Raw genomic sequence first — 19,967 nt, forward strand, 5'->3', positions numbered from 1 at the left:
TCCTGTTGAGTTGGATCACCGTGCTTCATGGGCCCTCCAGAGGGTTAATCTTGATTTATCAGCCGCTGAGGGCACTCGTTTCCACCAGTTTCACAAGTTAGAGGAGCTCCGGGATCACACGTATGCACAGTCGTTTAGGTATAAGGAGCGGACGAAGGAACTGCATGATAGAAAGTTGAAGGACAATAAGCAGTTCAAGTGGGGGGATCTGGGTTTATTGTATAACTCCCGGTTGAGGTTTTTCGCGGGAAAGTTGAAATCCCGATGGTCGGGACCGTTCACAGTCTCTGAGGTATTCCCGTATGGCACTATCAAAATATAAGATAAGAGCGGGAAGTCTAAGGTGAACGGTCACAGGCTGAAGCACTACATAGGCAAGTCGGTTGCTGATCATACAATCGAGAGTGTTCTACCTTGACTCATTCGCTGAGGCATAGACGTGTTGGATGCATCACTCGGGAGACAGCTCGAGTTGTAGAGTGTGTAATAAGATTTTCTTTATTATCTGTTTTATTTATTTTATTTTTGTTAGTTATAATAAAAACAAATAAAAAAATACAAAAACACAAAAATATGTTTATTTCTTATGTTTTGTTTTCTGTTTTGTACGCCGCTACATGCGAGCGAGTTTGAGTTATTGCATGTATTATTATGCGCATGGTAGCTCTAAAGCACGATTAGCTGAAATGTTAATCAAGAAGAATGATTCAAAAGAAGACTGAATCGAAAATATATACTAGTTAACATCAGTAAATGTTTAGAATACAGAAGTAAGGTAAATAATTAAACACAACTTGCCATTGTGCTTAGAAATTTACAATTACTTATGATCTTCTATATCATTAACTGACTGCATCAATTACATATGAAAAAACGTTAGAATAACTTCTCTTAAGAATCTCGAGGACGAGATTTATTCCAAGATGGGGAAAATGTAACATTTCCAAATTTTCTAAAAACATATGGTGGAAAATATAAAATAAGAAAATGGAAATACCCCACTTTGAATAAATGAAAAGATGGGTTCATCCCACATTGAAAGATGGAAAAATATGAAAGTTCTCACATGGGTATAAATATGGAATGGAATTTGATCCCACATGGAAACTTGAATGAAAATGGAAGCTATTTATAAGGAAATGAGTTTCCATAATAATATTCTTATATGATTGGTCACTCTCAAGTGGTCCTAGCGGAGGGTGCGTAAGCACCCGAACGCGCACGGGCACAGACTCGGGCGAAGTGCGATGGGCGCAATATGGCGCTTTGATGGCGCACTTTGCACTTCGCACGCTCGCATCTCCGCGAGCCGCTTAAGATCCGCCTTAGTATTTTTGTGGAAAATTAAAATTTTTATAAATCCATCCATTGCGATACGCGACAGGTTTAGTTAGCCTCGTCGCGTTACGTGATAACGTGTAGTTTATCCATAAGCTTACGTGTCCATCGCGATACGCGATGAACTCCCAAAGTGACCCGTCGCGATACGCGACGTGGAAGTTAGGCAGACTTGCCACGTCACCTGACACGCGTCAGAATTGGGGATGACTCATCAACCCATCGTGATACGCGACGCCCGCTTATTGAACCCATCGCGATACGCGATGGGTCAGAAAATCAGCTATAAAAGGGGGCAGAATCAGCCTTCATTCCCTACTCAAATTTTTATTTCTCTCTCAAAATTTCTTAAGGATGTTGGTATAATACCTGAGTGGTCGTAACGATATCCTATCCGATCGAAAGAAGCTTTTTATACACGAATCCAAAAGCTCTACCTGAATAAGGTAAGACATTGTGCCATTGTGTAAAGTTTCTAATCTCGTGATTATCATTATGATTATGGGTTTATATTAACTCAGTTATACTACATGGTATTTAACCTAGGTTCTTAATACCAAGAAGCTTATAAACCGTAAACTTGCAAGGTGAGACATTCAAGTTTTTGTACCACTCACATTTGCGTGAGACAACTGTTTTTCCGACAATGACATGATGATTTAAAAACTTATAAAACTCATGGCAGATGGTCTAAATGTTTTCAAATATATTTTTAAAGTATTTTAAATACATTACAGTGATTAAGTCTCTATAGACTTACGGGATGATTACTACTAGTATTGTGGGGTTTTGTATATAAGGCTTGCCTACTGGGATATTACACGTTACTTATTGGACAAGTGTTAACCAATAAGTAATATGACCACATCATAGATACGGTTGAGTGACAAGTACCTTTCGGTAATTTGTAAGCAAGCAGGTGTAAAAACATCTTAATGCTGTAATTGGATATGTGCCGTTACAAATGAATGTACTCACCAGTATCTTCTGCTGATTAAATATTTTTAAAATACATGTTTTAGGTGACATGATAAAGATAAAGGAATGGTGCCCGTGGGCCTTCCAGCTTAAATAAGTGGCTTATCACCAGAATAAAAAAACATGTTTTTTTTTGTAAAATAGGGTTTATCCCTATAAAAAATTTGTAAGGATATAAATGGGTTTTATCCAACCAGATGAAATGAAAATCATGGTGTTTTACACTCTGATAATTTTTTCTAACTACGGTCCTGATGAATTTTCCGCTGCTAAATAATAAACACCGATACCACCACTCGCATTCACGGCTCCCCTCCCGGGGTATGGGTTCGAGGACTGTGACATATGGGATATCCATTTACCTGAAAAATGAAATTGACTGTGGCGACTGTTGTGTGTTTTGTTCTTTCGCTGAAAATTATGTCGCCTACTTAAGTTCGAGGGACATATACTTGTATATGTTTGGTCCCGTTATCTACCTGTAGACATACGGGATAGCCATTGACCCGAAAAATGAAAGTGACTGGGGCGACTGAATTTAAAAAAAATGTTTAAAAAAAATGTCCCTTGAAATTTGTTTTTCTTCTAACACTTCATAAAATGCAGAATAACCTGGGAAAATTGAACACTTATGATGTGATCTAACATTGCAGAATAATTTCTAAATTGTTCAATTTTTCTGTTTAGTTCCACCACTTTTACCTGGTAATCAGCTATTTGTTTATCTTTTTCAGCAATTAGTTTGGTCTTTTCTTCTAACACTTCATAACTAAGATCAATTATTTGTATTTTTTCAGCTAGAGTGGCTTTAAGACTTCTGATATCCTTTTCACTTGCTTTTATTACCGAGTAACTATTTTCTTTAGTTTTAGAATAGTGATGTTCTTCTTTTAAGTTTTTAAATTGAGTGTCCAAACTAACAAACTGATCATTTAATGTTTTCAATTGATTAGACAGTTTTCACATTGTTCACAATGAGAGTCAGAACTTACCTCTGAGAGTTGATCGTTCACTTCTGCCATGTATGCTCGATCTTCCCCCGTCTCTCTCTCACTTCCTCCAGTTTCAATGTTTACCAGATTTTCCTGTTTGAACACCTCCTCAACTTGTATATTCCAGTTGTATCCACCGTTCTGTTGAGATACCATAGCCTTATTTTCATTACCACCCCCATTGTGTTGAGCAGGCCTGTTCTGGCTTCGTTCGACTCTCTCATTTGTACATTCTTTAGCAAAGTGACCATTTTGTTGACAATTGTAACAACGAACTTTTGACTTATCAAACCCCGGTCTTTCTCCAACAAAATTTCTACCAGTTTTCTTCATAAATCTCTTAACCCTTCTTACTATCATTGCCATCTGCCACTGCAAATCCATTTCCTCCAGATCATCAGCTTCGATCTGATCATAGTCTTCATCCAACGTTGCAGGGTCAACTATTTTACCTTTGATGTAATTCTCATAATATGCAATGAAGGATGCATAGAGAGCGAACTGTTGTTCAGCTGATTTCACACTCATAGGCATATGTGAGTAGTTCTTGCTTGTAGCACTGGATGAGAAGTTACCAGTTGTGGTTTGAGGTTTTGAGGAACTACTACCTCCTGCTACGAAACATACGTCACCATCCATATTGAGAATCACATGACCATCTGGAGTAGAGTTTGATTCTCCCTTTGAGTAGTAGGCAGTGGATTCTGATTTTGAACTTGAGTTTGGAGTGACTTTCGCACCATACATTCCCGGATCCTGAACCTAATCAGTTGGTGTCTCCTTTCGAGCCATGTTAAGTTCAAAATTTCGTAACTTATTTACCACTGTTTCCAAATCAATCTTGTCAAAGTCCTTATCTTCTCTCATCAGAACAGAGTACATCTCCCATTTTGGTGGGAGAGCATCAAGAAGTTTCTCTACTATCTCTTCTTCCTTGTGTTCAATGGAGTAGTTATTTAGCTCGGTCATCAGATGATAATATCGTGTGATGATATCATCAAGTGATTCGTTTTTCATATACTTGAATACGGAGAATTGAGTTTTTAGCAGCTTTGTCTTGGAGGTACGAATCCCAACATTACCTTCATATCTATTTTCTAGTGCTTCCCATAGCTCTCTAGCAGTTTTGTATTTCTTGAAGGTATGAAGAATTTCTTGTGGAAGTGCCATTGTTATAGCTGCATGCGCTTTACTCTCTGCCTCGTACATTTTCTTTTCATCATCTTCCATCTTACTGTACTTCTTAATCTGTTCACGACCTTCAAACATGGATGTTGGTGGAACGTATCCGTCTTGAATGTAAACCCACATCTTTGCGTCTTGATACTTCACATATTGTTCAAACCGATCTTTCCATGCAACGAAATCAGTACCTTTCAGTAGTTTTGGAGCTTTCGTTGCAGAACCAGCCTCAACCTCCATCTTTACCAGTTCTGTGATGTTTATCGAAGTCATACTTGAACTAGACGAGACTTAGAATTTAAAATTAGGATTCTGGGTGCAGTAGGCAGCGAAGTTACTACAACTTCGCCTGTAGAACTTCGCTTAAATACAACTTCGCCTGCCACACAAGTTCGCTGCTATACAACTTCGCTAGTTACTTAACTTCGCAGCTAATCAACTTCGCCAAACACTTATATGTTCGCTTAAACCCTACTTTCTGTGACGGCAAGTTCGCCAGAAGAACAGCGAGTTTTGCAGGTATAGTTAGGTCGATTGCGATGGATGCGAGGGTGATTTGAAGGTATATTTGATGAGGGAAGATGGGCAAAAGACAAAAACAAGGTATTTCAACGTAATCTCGTTCCGCGAATAGTCAAACGAAACGATCTTAACACCCGTGTGATAATCCCGAACCACACAATCACGAGCAAAATGCTCTGATACCAATTGTAGGTTCCCAGCCGGATCTACACAGGAGAATCTCGTAACACGAGGGTGCGGAATCCCCACGTATACGATACGAGCGTTGAGTCGATTAATACGTTGAATATATATGTAAAACACGAGATTATACTATAGAACTTGATATATTGCAAGAGCCAACACGTGATACTCAAGATCACCAAAACACGTCGTCCAGAAAAAACTCATACAAAAAGGCCGAAGTTGAGGTATTTATAAACCTCGACAACTTCGCCTAACATCCTAGGCGAAGTTGTCATAACTTCGCTATTCCCCAAGTTCGCCTAAACATACTAGCGAACATACTATAAACTGTGTTTAAACACGAAACAAACAAACTAAACGATTACAGACACAGACAAACACAAGATACTGAACTACTGACATCATGAACCAACAGTTTCTAACATCAAGTTCGCTACTTTAATACTCGTTTATACCCGATCTATCCTAGGTTCGGGTTTCAAGGCTAACCGTTCATAAAAACGTGAACTTTAAGGTCAAGAACATACCTTTACGTGTTTTACAGTTTAGCTTGGTTACGAACTTTAGGTCTTGTATCTATCTTGCACTATGAGGATCTATTAAGAATCGACGTTCGTTTGGCTCGGATCTCACATCTCTCTCTCTCGGCCGTATATAGTGGTGTAGGATGTGTGTGTGTTTTGAGTGTGTAGAGATTTATGAAAGATGAAATGATAGTTAGGGTTTTAGAATGGTTTAATGGGATATTTATATCTCTTAAAGCCCATGGACCTAAGGCCCATTACCCTTTAATCCACCATAGTTAATCCAAGTCCATGATCTTTCTTCATTTAATATTAATTAAATATTAACACTCGTTTTAAATCATAGACCTCTTTTATTTATCGTTACAGAATTCGGGATGTTACACATAATTAGTTTCAATGGAACCAGGCTGAGATGGGAAACTAGACGAGTATGTGGCGTTTGCTAGTCAGATTCTTCAACTAAACGGGTTTTTATCTCACCACATTGCCGTGCCTTCTGGCGAGCGTTCACATGCGTTGGTTTTAGGTGAGAGCTTTTCCCGGATCGAAATGCGAGTATACCCCTATGTGATGAATTTAGCCGGTAGGATTCGTAGCCATTAAAAAAATGTGTTTGTTATCTCATCCAACGACAATTCTCGTGTATTGTGACTTCATTTTTTCCTGAAATTTCCCAAATTACTTCATGAATTGATACATGTTTCCTTTGATTTTTAATACTCATTACTTATGGGGTTCAAATTACTTTATGAATTGATACATTAATGTAGGGATATGTTTATTCATAAGTATTTGGTGGAGTGGTTTGACATTGAATTTTCTTTGCTAATGCTAAAGAGTTTGGTGTGACTGACTGGCTTTAGAATGCCCAAAAGTGTGCACTGCGTGGCGAGAAATTTACAAGCTAGGACCCAACCATGTGGAGGGACAATGCATTCCTACCTCCAAATTACCCACTTGTCGATTTCTTGTTAACGACCTATTCACATGCGGATTGTGGTGGGTTCCGGATTCCAAAGATCCTTGTCGGGCTACTGTGATTATATGAGTAGCAACCTAGTCTCATGGTTCTCTAAATCCAAGCAACCATATCACGTTTGAATGGGATTGCTAATGAGGTTGCGAAACAAGTTAGATTCGTAATTTACTTCTTAAGCTCAATGTTATGACTAGGCGTGCTACAATTATATATTGTGGAAACATCCTCATGGTCTACCTATGCAAAAACCCCGTTGAACATCAACGAACTAAGCACATTGAATTAGAAATACATTTTGTTTGTGAATAGGTTCGTGTCGTTGACATTCAAGTTTTGCACATTATTGTTGACTATTAATATACAGACATATTTGTGAAAGGACAACCAAAACAACTATTTATCAGATTTCGTACTAGTTTGTGCCTTCGTTCGGGTACAATTCAAACTGCGGAGAAGTGCTAACCGATATTATAATGTAATTACATTAAACTAACTTTTAGCCACGTGTTATGGGTGTTTATTTAGGTTTTTGTTTCTAATTGGTTTTCTATTTTATTTTTATAATGATGTGTTATATTTTTAATAGAGTTTTATTTTGATTTAATACATATATATTAGTTTGTTACGTTTATTATATCTTTTAACATTTGATCTCTTTCAACAGAGATGGGTAGGCTTATAGTTGGGTTTATAACAGAGGATGTATATATGGTACTATAATAATATATACTTTTACTATTTTAGTGTAAAAAATAGATAAATTTTTTTATGAATAATAACACTAAAATGTAAAATCTGATTATCACATCTTCATATCTTATTTATCAGATTCAAGAGACCTTCAAGAATACCTAATGTATGCAACTTTTTCCACACCCAATCCTATTTTGACCCATTACCTGACCTAATCCGAACCAAATTGTAATCCTACAATAATCGAAACAACCCGTCTAATAAAAACTGGTGTAATACAACTTACGTAAAAAAAATAAATTAAATTCAACCAAAATGTAATGTTCACATGATAATATTTTGTATTTTGATTAGACCAGAGAGATGCAAATGTTGTGAATTATTGTTACTGTTCAAACGTTAAATAACATTGTTGTTTGATCACATTTATTTTACTTATGACGTGTGACTCTAACCCAACTCTAAACCTAGCTCATTTTGGTTCAAAGCATTATAAATTTATAACCATGCATCTTTGGCTTCATCTCATCGCCACATAATCTATAAATTTTCAGGTTAAACCCACCAAATGTCATCTTTATTAAATTAAATTTGAGTGTTTAACAAAATCCTCAAAATCAAGAGAAAACTTTTCTATAACAATTCATCAATTTCTATAATTAAATGCAGCCAAGTATATGCATGAAAACGATACTAAAGTACCAAATCGTCAATTTATTTGTGAGCGGATGAATGTATGTTGTGGCGTTTGAGGAACTCTCTAAATCCGTACTTGCTGACATCACAGTTAAACTTAAACTGGAAATACAAAGAAACCATAAGGATGTTAATTACAACCCTACATTTAATGATATTAGAAAATTTGTTATTACTAAATTTGAATTTAAACAAAACGGGCCAAAAGAGTAATTTTATAAGACAAAAATAAATTTGGACCAAATAGTAAGAAACCGTTTCAAGCCTAGATCTTCTATATATGCAAAACTTACTTACATTCAACAGACAATACAATGCATAATGATCATTAAACCACTTCACAAATATTTTAAAATATTCTATTCATTAAATAATCTATAATATATTTCATTTATTAAATTATTAAGAAAAATATTTAGTAATGTTGTAAATATGACCAAATGGGCTTAATTAAATATTTTATAATATTTAAGTTAAATTATGTTAATTTGTGCGATTGGAGCAACTTTAATCTTTTTTAGTTATTGCATTCGTACTTTTCATTGATCATTATGTATAAAAAATGGTCGATGGGATTCAGTTCAAGCACTACACACTGTCTTTATAAAGGTAGGGTACCAAAAAGACCCAAATACCCTTAAGTACCACTCGCGGATCGTAGAGAAACCCCTAATATACCACCCGTGGGATATACGGATCATCCGCATAACACGGTTGAAGAAGAACGTCCTCACACCACACGCGGAAGCATCCAGGCACCCTCAGAAGTCATCCGCAAGATAGGACATCTGTCCGCCAAAATGACCGGAAGACAATGCCAACTGGACAGCTGTCATGAACTTACTACGATTGTTACTTGAAGAATACGTGACTCGCCAGCCAATGAGCAAAGGACACCTGGCCAAGTTGTTATAACCGTGCACATGGCCAAGGTATGATCCATCCTATCATAAGGCGACGCGTGTCCAGGTTGTTATACCAATGCACATGGGACGTATAGCTCAACCTATCACAAAGGGAAACACGTCCAGGCAGTTACCAAGATCTTCTAGAAGAGGACAGCTGGCCCAATCACCTTCCTACATCCTTCGGCTATAAATATCTTGTCAACCTGCATGAGGTATTCATTCATTCACATTCACTCTGGCTCACATATACTCTGACTATACTTAGTCTGTGTACTTCAGTACTTTCTTCTTTACGAACGATACTGATTCTCATGCTGGAGGGTGGTTACAGGAAGACCCCCCCTCTTTTCCTTCCTATAACGAGACTCACGGTGTCTGTTTTGCAGGTTCCGGTCTTTGGACTTCGGGAAGTTGTGCTCATACTGTGTAGTAGTTATTGTATTTTACCCTGTGGACTCATTGGATCCAGGACCCATACCCGGGGATCGGATCCGTGTTTCTTCATTGGCGTCATCCGTTTTGGTGTTAGAACGACACAAATTTTCGTTGGTTTTTCGGTTCGTTTAAAGTATAAGTAAACTTCCTAAGGGGCCGACGGGAAATCCTGCACTTACGTTACCTGTGACTAACACTGAAATACCTGAAGGCTTTGCCTCGAGTGTTTTTGCACGTGTGATAGCTCCGGGTTCACGAACAACCGAAATAACACCAGGCGGTCGTACCCTTGAGCGCATCACTGCACCAACTGGGCCAAGTCCTACTGATTTAGGACATGTAACGGCTCCAGAAGGTTCTAATCTAGGTGACCTTGGACGAATCATGAGGGAGACCCGCCAAACTCTATCAGTATTGGACCCGGAAGATGATTCCGGTGATTTTGATATGGCAAGGTCTCACCGTCATAATTCCAGATCCGGCGGACTACTATCCCCGGAAGAATGGCTTCATGTCCAGCAAGAGAACCTGAAAGCGGAATATGAGCGTAGAGTGCGGAATGAACATCTTCACGCCCGCGCTCTGACTTACGAAGAATCTCCCCGGAGATCTCTTTCTCCTCCTCCAACGGTGAGGGGAAGTCTGATCCACCACAGTCAACAGACTGAGCAAGAATTTATTGAACCACGAAGAATGCGCCCTCTTCCTCGCATGGACATGCAGATGCCGTTTTACTTCGATGAGTATGACAGCTATGATTCAACGTATCACCCGGGAAACTACAGTTTCTACACGGGTGATAGCATAATGAGTTCAAGGGAAAGAAGCAATCGTCTGCGGGACGTAGTCCGCCACACCGAGTATCACAGTGATGCTGAGGAAGATTTCACCAAGCCATACCGTCCGGCAGCCTTTGCCGAGAAGTCGAAATTTATAGCTAGCATCGCGACAGCGCCTTTTCCTATCAATGCTAAGATACCTACAACGTTGGGTAGATACAATGGCATGACTGATCCAAGTGATCTTCTCCAAAACTTTGTGGCGGTAGATGGTGTGAGACGATGAACGCTCCCTTATTGGTGTCACATGTTCGCATTGACACTAACAGGGGCAGCGAGGGAATGGTTTGAAAAATTACCTGACGGTAAAATTTCTAGCTGGGACGACCTGGTGAAGAAGTTCTCACAACAATTCAGCCAGCAGAAAAAACACACACGTGACCAGTCAAAAATTCTGGATGTTGTCCGCCGTGATAACGAATCCATAGAGGACTTTATTACCAGGTTCAATGACAAAAGTCTGAACATTGGTGGGATCAGCAAGGACATGCTTCGTGGTGCCTTCCGCAAGAATGTCAAATGTGACGAGTTGATCCGCACACTCACTGGTAGGGATGGAATGCCAAAAGAATGGGACGATCTTATGACTGCGGCAAAGTTGGTTGCTAACACTGAAAAAATATTGGGTAATAACAATTCAAAACAAAAGTTCAAAGTTGAGTTTCAAACTCCACGACCCAATAAACAGGTAAAAGGGCCAATCTGGTCAAGACTTCAGTCGAATACGGAAGCATCAAAGCCATTCGATGCAAGATCTCTCATTGGCAACAAGAACAAAGCAGGACCCTCAAATCGAGGTCCTAACAGGTGGACTCTTCTCTCAAAGACTCCCGCTGAAATTCTCACCACAGAAAATGTAAATTTTCGGAAGCCACAGCCACTCACAAGGAGGTCATTCCTTGAAACCAAAAAACATTGTTCGTATCATAATGACATTGGTCACAACACGAACGAATGTAATGCTTTGAAAAGCGAAATTGAGGTGGTTGTGAAGTCCGGGGAACTTGGACACCTGGTGAAAGATGGAAAATCCGGGACTGGTAAAGCTCCTGTGCGGGACAACCAGGGCCCATCCAAAAACCAAGTCAAGGACTTGAACGTCCATATCATCCAGGGCGGACGTAAGATGGTAGGAAAGAGAAGAGAGTTTGACGAAGTGGAATGGAAAAATGAACCAGTAATTTTTCCACGAGTTAAGGGAGGTCCCAGTAACAAGAACCCCCTGATTATCACCGCCCTCTTCGGTCATTATCGCTCCCAATATGTTTTCTTTGATACTGGCAGTACATCGGACATCATGTACGAACAGTGCTTTGAACAACTTGACGAAGAGGATAAAGAAAGACTGAAACCCATCCATGCTCCCGTGTCAGGATTTGGAGGAGAGATAATGCACCCGCGAGGGGTGATTTCTTTCCTGGTCACTTTAAGCGATGGAATTCATTCAAGGACCGAGGAGATCGAGTTTTTAGTTTTGCCTGCAACGTCGAAACATGATATCATCTTAGGACGAGAAGCAATTGGAGAATTCAATGCTCATCTGTCTACAGCTCACGGTGCGGTAGAGGTTCCAACCAGCACCGGTGTAGCATTAATTCACGTCAATCGACATTGCTTTGCAACAGAAAGCTCAAAACCCAGCAAGATTCCAAAACTCTCTGAGAACTGAACCAGAAAAATGGGTTTTGAACAAGAAGTTTCCTGATCAGACTGTAACAATTGGACATGCTATCTCTGAGATAGTAAGGACTTTTCTGAAACAATTGTTAACAAAGAATGTTGATGTCTTCGCATGGCAACCCGCGGACATGACTGGTGTCCCACGGAACATTGCGGAGCACAAGTTGAGGGTAAACCCGATGTTTATACCGATTGTTCAGAAACAACGTAAGATGGGTCCGGAACAAACAAAAGCAATGAATGAGCAAGTTCAGGACCTCTTACAGGCTGGAATCATCCGACCAATTCAATATCAGACCATGGGTCGCCAATCCGGTTATCGTTCCCAAAAGTAACGGGACGTGGCAGATGTGCATAGATTTCAAGGATCTAAACAAGGCGTGTCCCAAGGACTTTTATCCATTACCTGAAAAAGATCTCAAGGTTGATGCTGTGGCACCGTTCAAATATAAATTTTTTTTAGATGCTTACAAAGGCTATCATCAAATCCGCCTGTCTGCGGGTGATGAGGATAAAACAGCCTTTCGTACCGATCAGGGCACCTTCTGCTATATAATGATGCCTTTCGGATTAAAAAATGCGGAGGCCACATATCAACGATTGATGGACATAGCGTTTAAAGGTCAAATTGGTCGAAATCTGGAAGTTTATATGGACGACCTTGTGATCAAGAGTGTTGAGGAAGACCAAATGCTAAGAGACATCGAAGAGACGTTCGAAACCCTGAGAAGTATCAACAAGAAGCTGAATCCAGCTAAGTGTTCGTTTGGGATGGAGAAAGGAAAATTCTCGGAGTAATTGTCACGGGTGCGGGCTTCAAAGCTAATCCGGATAAAGTCCAAGTTGTAGCCCACATGCCTTCCCCTTCCTCCCTCAAGGAAGTTCAGACGCTCAATGGTCGATTGGTTGCTTTGAATCGTTTTTTGGCGAATCATGCAGCCAAATCTTATCCTTTTGTTTCAACACTAAGAAATTGCCTCAAGAAAGCACAATTAAAATGGACCACGGAAGCGGAACAAGCTTTTTTGGAGGTTAAAAAATGTTTGATGGAACAGCCCACGTTGACAGCACCTTATGCGGGGAACCTTTAACGTTATATTTGTCGGCATCAGACATTGCTATCGGGGATGTCCTCCTAACGGATCGGAAGAACGTTCAAACACCGATTTACTACGTCAGCAGAACACTGTCAGACCCAGAGACAAGATATTCAATGCTGGAAAAACTTGTCTTAGCATTGGTCTATGTTTCCCGACGCCTCCGCGGGTATTTTCAGGGGCATCCCATCAACGTTTTAACCGGATACAAACTCAAGAACTTTCTCAGTAAGCCGGAATTGTCTGGGCGATTGGAAAATTGGGCCATCGAGCTAAGTGAACGCGCGATAGAATATAAACCTAGGCCAGCAATTAAGGGGCAGGTGTTGGCGGACTTCGTCACTGAAGTCTCGCACCACAAAGAGAAAGAATGTTTGATTGAGCAACAACCCCAAGCACCTCCTGAGCAAGGACAAATTTGGTCGTTGTTCACGGACGGGGCTTCAAGAAGTGAGGGATCTAGCGCAGGCCTCAGGCTAGTCAATCCCGAAGGCCACGAATTTACATACGCCATAAAGTTAGACTTCAAGAGTACTAACAACGAGGCAGAGTATGAGGCTTTCCTGGAAGGCTTACGGATAGCCAAAAATCTTGGGGTAAAACATTTGGAAGCCCGCGTGGATTCCATGTTGATTGCGGGACAGATCAATGGCACATATGAAGCAAAGAATGATATAATGGCTTCGTATGTATCACAGGCGAAAGATTTGATGTTTCAGTTCTCCTCATGCAAAGTGATTCACATAAAAAGAAGCGAGAACAAATCAGCAGATTCTCTTAGCAAACTGGCTTCAACGAATTTTGAACACTTTGCTAAAGACATCCGCATTGAAATATTGGACCGCCCGTCTGTTCCGCAACATCAAGTTTTGGTGATTCAAATCGGAGTGGAATCCTGGATGACACCTATCATAGCATACTTGTCATCAGGAGCTCTGGCAGAAGGAAAAGCTGCGGCCCGGAAGATAAAACAAAAAGCCTTGAACTACCAGATACATGACGGTGTTTTATACCGACGTTCCTTCCTCAGACCACTACTTCGATGTGTGAACGCCGAGGACGCGAATTACTTAATCAGAGAAGTTCATGAAGGCATCTGTGGTCTTCACGCTGGCCCGCGCATGGTCGTAGCAAAATTGATGAACTATGGATATTATTGGCCAGGAATGCATCTGGACGCCGTGCATGAAATCAGAAAGTGTGATTCAAGCCAACGTCATGCTCCTAACACGCTACGACCAAAGAACGAGCTCAATCCAGTCACTTCAGCTTGGCCGTTCCAAAAATGGGCTATCGACATAATGGGACCTTTCCCTGAAGCCCCGGGACGTGTCAAATTCTTAATAGTAGCCATCGACTACTTCACGAAGTGGGTGGAAGCCAAACCAGTTGCGTCTATAACAGCAGCAAGCGTTAAGAAATTCATTTGGGAATTCATCATATGCTGGTTTGGTTTTTCTCTGGAACTCTTTAGTGATAACAAAACTCAGTTCGCGGACAGTGGGCTACAGGAATGGTTGAAAGAACTGCAGATATCTCAAATTTTCACATCTATAGCTCACCCGCAGGCAAGTGGTCTGGTTGAGAGAACCAAACGGACAATCAAGGAAGGAATCAAAAAAAGGTTAGGAACTAAACGGACGGGTTGGGTTGACGAATTGCCCCATGTACAATGGGCCTTCCGCACCCGAAAGAACTCCAGTAATTCTGAGACCCCCTTTAGTCTAACCTACGGCACAGAGGCCATGATTCCGACCGAGATTGGGATTCCATTTGCAAGAGTTTTGTTGATCGATGACAATGATCACGAACTCCGGATGAATCTTGACCTACTCGAAGAGAGGAGAGAACTAGCATCGATCCGCGAGCACAATTACAAACGCCAGTTGCAAAAATAATATAAGTTGCGGGTCCAGAAATGCGAGTTTGATGCGGGAGATTTTGTCTTCCACAACAATGAAGCCTCCGGGCAAGAACCTCCGGGCAAGTTGGCCCCGACTTGGGAAGGATCTTATAGAATTAAAAAAGTGTTATCTAAAGGTGCCTAAAAGTTAGAAAAGTTGGACGGAACTGAGATCCCTAGAACTTGGAATGGGACCAATTGAAGAAGTGTTACATATAGTATATTTTTCTTTTTGGCCTGCGTGCCTAATTAGATATTCACAAGTTATGTAATTTCATCTTTTGTAATTCGGCTATGCCTCATTAATGTAAATTTTATTTCATCAGTTATGACATGTATTGTTATGTAATCCTTTATTGACACACAAAGAAGATCCTACAAACACTTATATTATAAAAGAATAAACAAAGTGTACCGGAAAACAAAGACTTCTTATTACTGATCAAAAGGGATTACAAAGAAATTCAAATTACAAGGAAGGAAAAAATATATCTACAATGCTGCATCTCTATGCCCCGCGTTATCGCCTTCCGCATCATCTGAGTCTTCTTCATCCTCCTCACAAAGGTCAAGAAGATCTTTTAATTGCTCAATGCTATCCTCCTTATCTGCAAGTTCAGATATCTGCTCCGCCAAAGAAAACTTCAAAGAATCAAAATCCTTTGTTTTCTGGATAAGGATGGCAGCAGTGTCTTGACCAGCCAGGACATATTCTTCCAGTAGCATGGATTCGGAAGCAAATTTATAGCCTTCCTGGAAGCCTAGCTGACGGCCAGCTTGCTTACATGCCTTCAGGAGGATAGCACACAGTTCCCAAGCTCATCACTCGCCCGGACATCGGCGATGACCTGTTGGAATAATTAAATATAAGTAATTTTAAATACTTAGATTATTTACAAAACAGGATACATACCTTGGGAATTCCTTCTGCCAGCAGCCACTTTTTATCCGCCTTAGCCTGGACAAGTTCCATCTTGTGACCGGCACACTCCAAGGCCTGACCTCGGCTCTTGGCAGCAAGGTCAGACAAACGCTTATCTTTGGCCGCCGATTCAGCGTGAAGAGTCTTTATTAAATCGGCTTGTTCATCCAACTGCTTCTGGAGAACAGCCTTGGTTTCCTCGGCGGCGGAACGAGCGGTTCTCTCAGCTTCCAGCGCTTGGCGGCTCTCTCTGGCCTCATTTATAGCCTTAAGGGCTTCTTCCGTAGCACCGGACGCTGAGGCCGTCAGTTCGTCCCACTCCTCGTTCATCGGCAACCAGTCCCGGGTTATCTCCCGACTGGTGGAAATAGTATTCGCCAAATGATAAGAGTTTGAGTTTAATAACTCTTGGTAAATACTGCGACGATGTCGCTCCTTTTCAGCGGGAGGAAGACTCTCCTGAAAATACTCGAAGCATACGTCCACGTCGCGGAACGTTGAATCTCGGCGTAAAGACCAACGTGGACGATGCGGAGTAGGATCTTCCTCTTGAGGAGACGGAGAGGTTTGAGGCCCATGAGCGAACATACTCACTCCCCCTTGATCCCTAAAGTGATGAACATTGTAGGAAGGTGACATACTAGCATGTTCAGTATTGTCAACTTCCTTATTCTTCAAAGGAGAGTCACCAGCTACAAAGATTGGATCGTTGGCGGTGTTAGGAGGCGGAGATGGTGGTGGTGGAAGAGGAGTTAAACTCTTTAGACCTGAAATATCTTCAGAAAATCATTCAGAGCCATTGAAAAATGTCAATAATGGATCAGATACGCATTTGATCCATAACAATCGATAAATTGGAAGAACATCAAACTTACCCAAGGAATGGTCTTCCGAGTCAAGCTGATGGAGGCACGCCTCCAAGTCAGCAGCAGGCTTCCGCTTTTTCGACTTCTTCGATGGGGCAACCTTAGCATGTTGAGCCTTGCGTTTTCCGACTGCCTTGGAAGCACCCGCATCAGCAGTTTGATGACCACCCTCAGTGGTGACGTCATCAGATGCGGGACGATTACCTTCCGCATTGTCGTGATCCGTCACTTGGCTGGTAGTGGTTCTCTGATGGGTCAAACCTACAGTTGAGTGCACGACATTAATAGCATCAATTGAAAAACTTCCTTCGCGGAGTGACGACTCTTCACTAGACGAAAAGAGTACAATCACCCTGCTGGAAGTAATAGCAGTCACAGGTCGGGGTTGTAGAATGCCCTCACCTTTTTGAATTGATTCTTGCACATAGTCCTCACCTTTGGCGTACATCGCTTCGGAAACCACGGGTTCCGAACGAAACGCTGTGGGAAATAGAAAATTAACACTCGTGCGTTCCAAAAAGGGCACATCCCTTGGATCGATTGGGCGACGAACCATTTATGCCCCATTCATGGTCCAACAAGGTATCGAAGGCGGAACCTTCACCTGTAAAAACAATAATAAAAATCAGAAATCAGACATCTATCAAAGAATGAAGAGAAGTAACACCAAGCTTACTCTTGTTGGTCCTCTCATAATAAGGCTCCAAGTCAGGGAATGGCCACAGGTGGCTCATCTTCGCACTCACCATCGCCCCTCATGGATGGGGCACATAGGAGTCGGCGTGGCGGTCAAGCTCATAAACCATGGAAGACCCTCATGAGCAGCGGCTGGAACCACTAGCATGACGTCCTCCGCCTTGCGATGAGTTATCACGAACGGGATAACATCCTCCCGGATCCAGAAAAATTTTGGCTTCCAGCCATGAAGGCTACGGATCCATTCCGTACCTATAACTTTCTTACCAACGGAAGCAAAACTGTACCACCCATCGCGGAAGGTCATCTTGTAGAAAACGGCAAACATGCCGACAGAGGGCTCGAAGTCGCGAACCTAACAACAGAATTCGAAATGTCGAATTCTCAACATCCCGAAGGGATGGATTTGTGAGATGTGTATCCCATAGGTCGTCAAGACCGATTGCACAAATCTAGTGACCGGGATCCGGAAGTTTCTCGTGGTGAAATGGTCCACGTACACAGCCATCTTCTTCGAAGGAGGACTGGTTGCAATGGAACCACTTGCTGGACGGTCTGGTTCCCACTCAGACGCCAAACCATATACATTAACAACATCGTCGAAATCCTTCTTCTTAAGGTTCACAACAACCTCATGAATGGCAGGAGCACCCTTCTTATCTCCAGCCATCTGTATAAGAATGATAGTAAGAGAGACGAAGAAATTTCAGAAAGTTCAAGTCTTGAATGTTTGAGAGAAGAAAAGTTCGAAAGCGATAAGAGTTAAATGGAAACCACGAAGGACCTATTTATACTCATCGCATCTTAATGCGACTGTTGGAGTGTCAGAAGAAAGAGAAACCGTGGACCGTTGGATGATTGACACGTCAGGCGGGAGATTCCAGAAAGTGCGAACAGGCTGTCAACGGCGTCATACACGTCTCGTCAGTTGTCCCTTAAAGTTCCTCTCTCCGCCACGTCATCAAAATTATCCAACTTGCAAAAGTTTCAAATTTCAAGAATATCTCTCAAGGATATTTTCCTCAAACAGTTGAATATTCACAAAAGATAAAAAGTTCATTTCCATTAAATAATCATAAGATAATTACAAAACGATCGAAGGACAATTACAAAATATTAAACATCTAAACCTAGCCTATGGGTTTGGAGCTGTCGTGTCTTCCGGAGCTTTTGATGAAGTATCCTCGGACAAGTCGTCCTCAGATTCATCACCCAAATAATTCTTCAATTGCTACACGCCATCACTGGCCAAAGCAAACTCCGAGAGCATATTCTGCAGCGGGAAGACCAGGCCATCATGCTCCTTAATCTGCAAGTCCCGCTCCTGCTTGACATCAAGGCCATGAAGCGGATGATCTCTAAACATGCGACTACTCTGAGCATAGGTCATCCCTTCATTGAAGCCTCTCACACGACCAAGCTAGGAAGAGGTAGTCATCAAGTTGGCAAAGCTGTCAACCATCTCAGGACTCCCCTTGATATGGCGGATGACCTGCCAAAAATAAAGAGATAAGTTATTTAGTATCAAGGCGTGAAGTTTATAGTAAACAATAAATGAGAAAAAACTTACAGAGTCAAGACCTCGAGTGAAGAACTACTGACGATCTTGCTCCGCACGCTCGGCCCTATCTCGGAGCTCTTGAGACTCCTCAGTTGTTTGCTGCTTTTCACTTAAGGCTTCAATGGCACGGCTTCCGCCTCTTCGCGAGCTTGCAACAGGGAGTCATAGGCAGCTTGAATTTCAACAGTGCTTTTGTCTTTAAGCTCAACCTGCTCCCTCTGCAGCTTCAGTTCCGCTTCAAGTTCTTGGATTCGAGTGCCTTGAAGGGTCACTTGATTCTCTAGAGCTGAGTTCGCTTCTTGAGCCCATGCCAAATCATCTTTTTCCTTCTGTGCCTTAGCCCGGGCAGCCTCAAGAAGGGAATTGGCGGGCAGCGGTAGCATTCCGATCCTACTCGCCATTGAGGGCGTTCTCCGCGTCTACCTGCTTCCACTTGGCAGCATTAGCTTTCAAGCGGTGGTCCTCAGTTTCCTTTTTTGAAGCCTCAACGGCCTGATAAGCTTCACCCAGCTTCCCGCCCAAAGTACGCCATTCGTGCAAGATTTCCTGGCTACAGGCCAAAGTATTAGCCAAGGAAAACGACAGATCATTGTGAAGGTCATGGCGGGAGCGGTCACGCTGATGCACCATTTCGGCCGGTGGCACGCAGTGTTTGACGAAACTCATACGGGTCCTGGGATCAGAAAATCGGGACCCATTAGTAATATCCCATGGAGAGACAAACAAATCAAACCTATCCCCCAAGTTCGCATCCCCGTAGTAACGGGAACCTGAAGTTTCAAGGCGAACAGGGATGGAGGATGATTGTTGAGGAGAGGAAGATGAGGAGATTCGTCAGTCCTAAAACCCTATGCATTCACAACAGGGATATTTTCTTGGAAACCACCGGCAGTCCCAGTCTGAAAAAGATAGTCAAAAGAACTATCATTCCCAGATTGGACGTTCGGTCTCTCCAGTGTAGTATCAA

Source organism: Bidens hawaiensis, unplaced genomic scaffold (genome assembly GCF_021521415.1).
Source record: "Bidens hawaiensis isolate Kalapana, Puna unplaced genomic scaffold, B.hawaiensis_p1.1 tig00024226_1, whole genome shotgun sequence".
NCBI lineage: Eukaryota > Viridiplantae > Streptophyta > Magnoliopsida > Asterales > Asteraceae > Bidens > Bidens hawaiensis.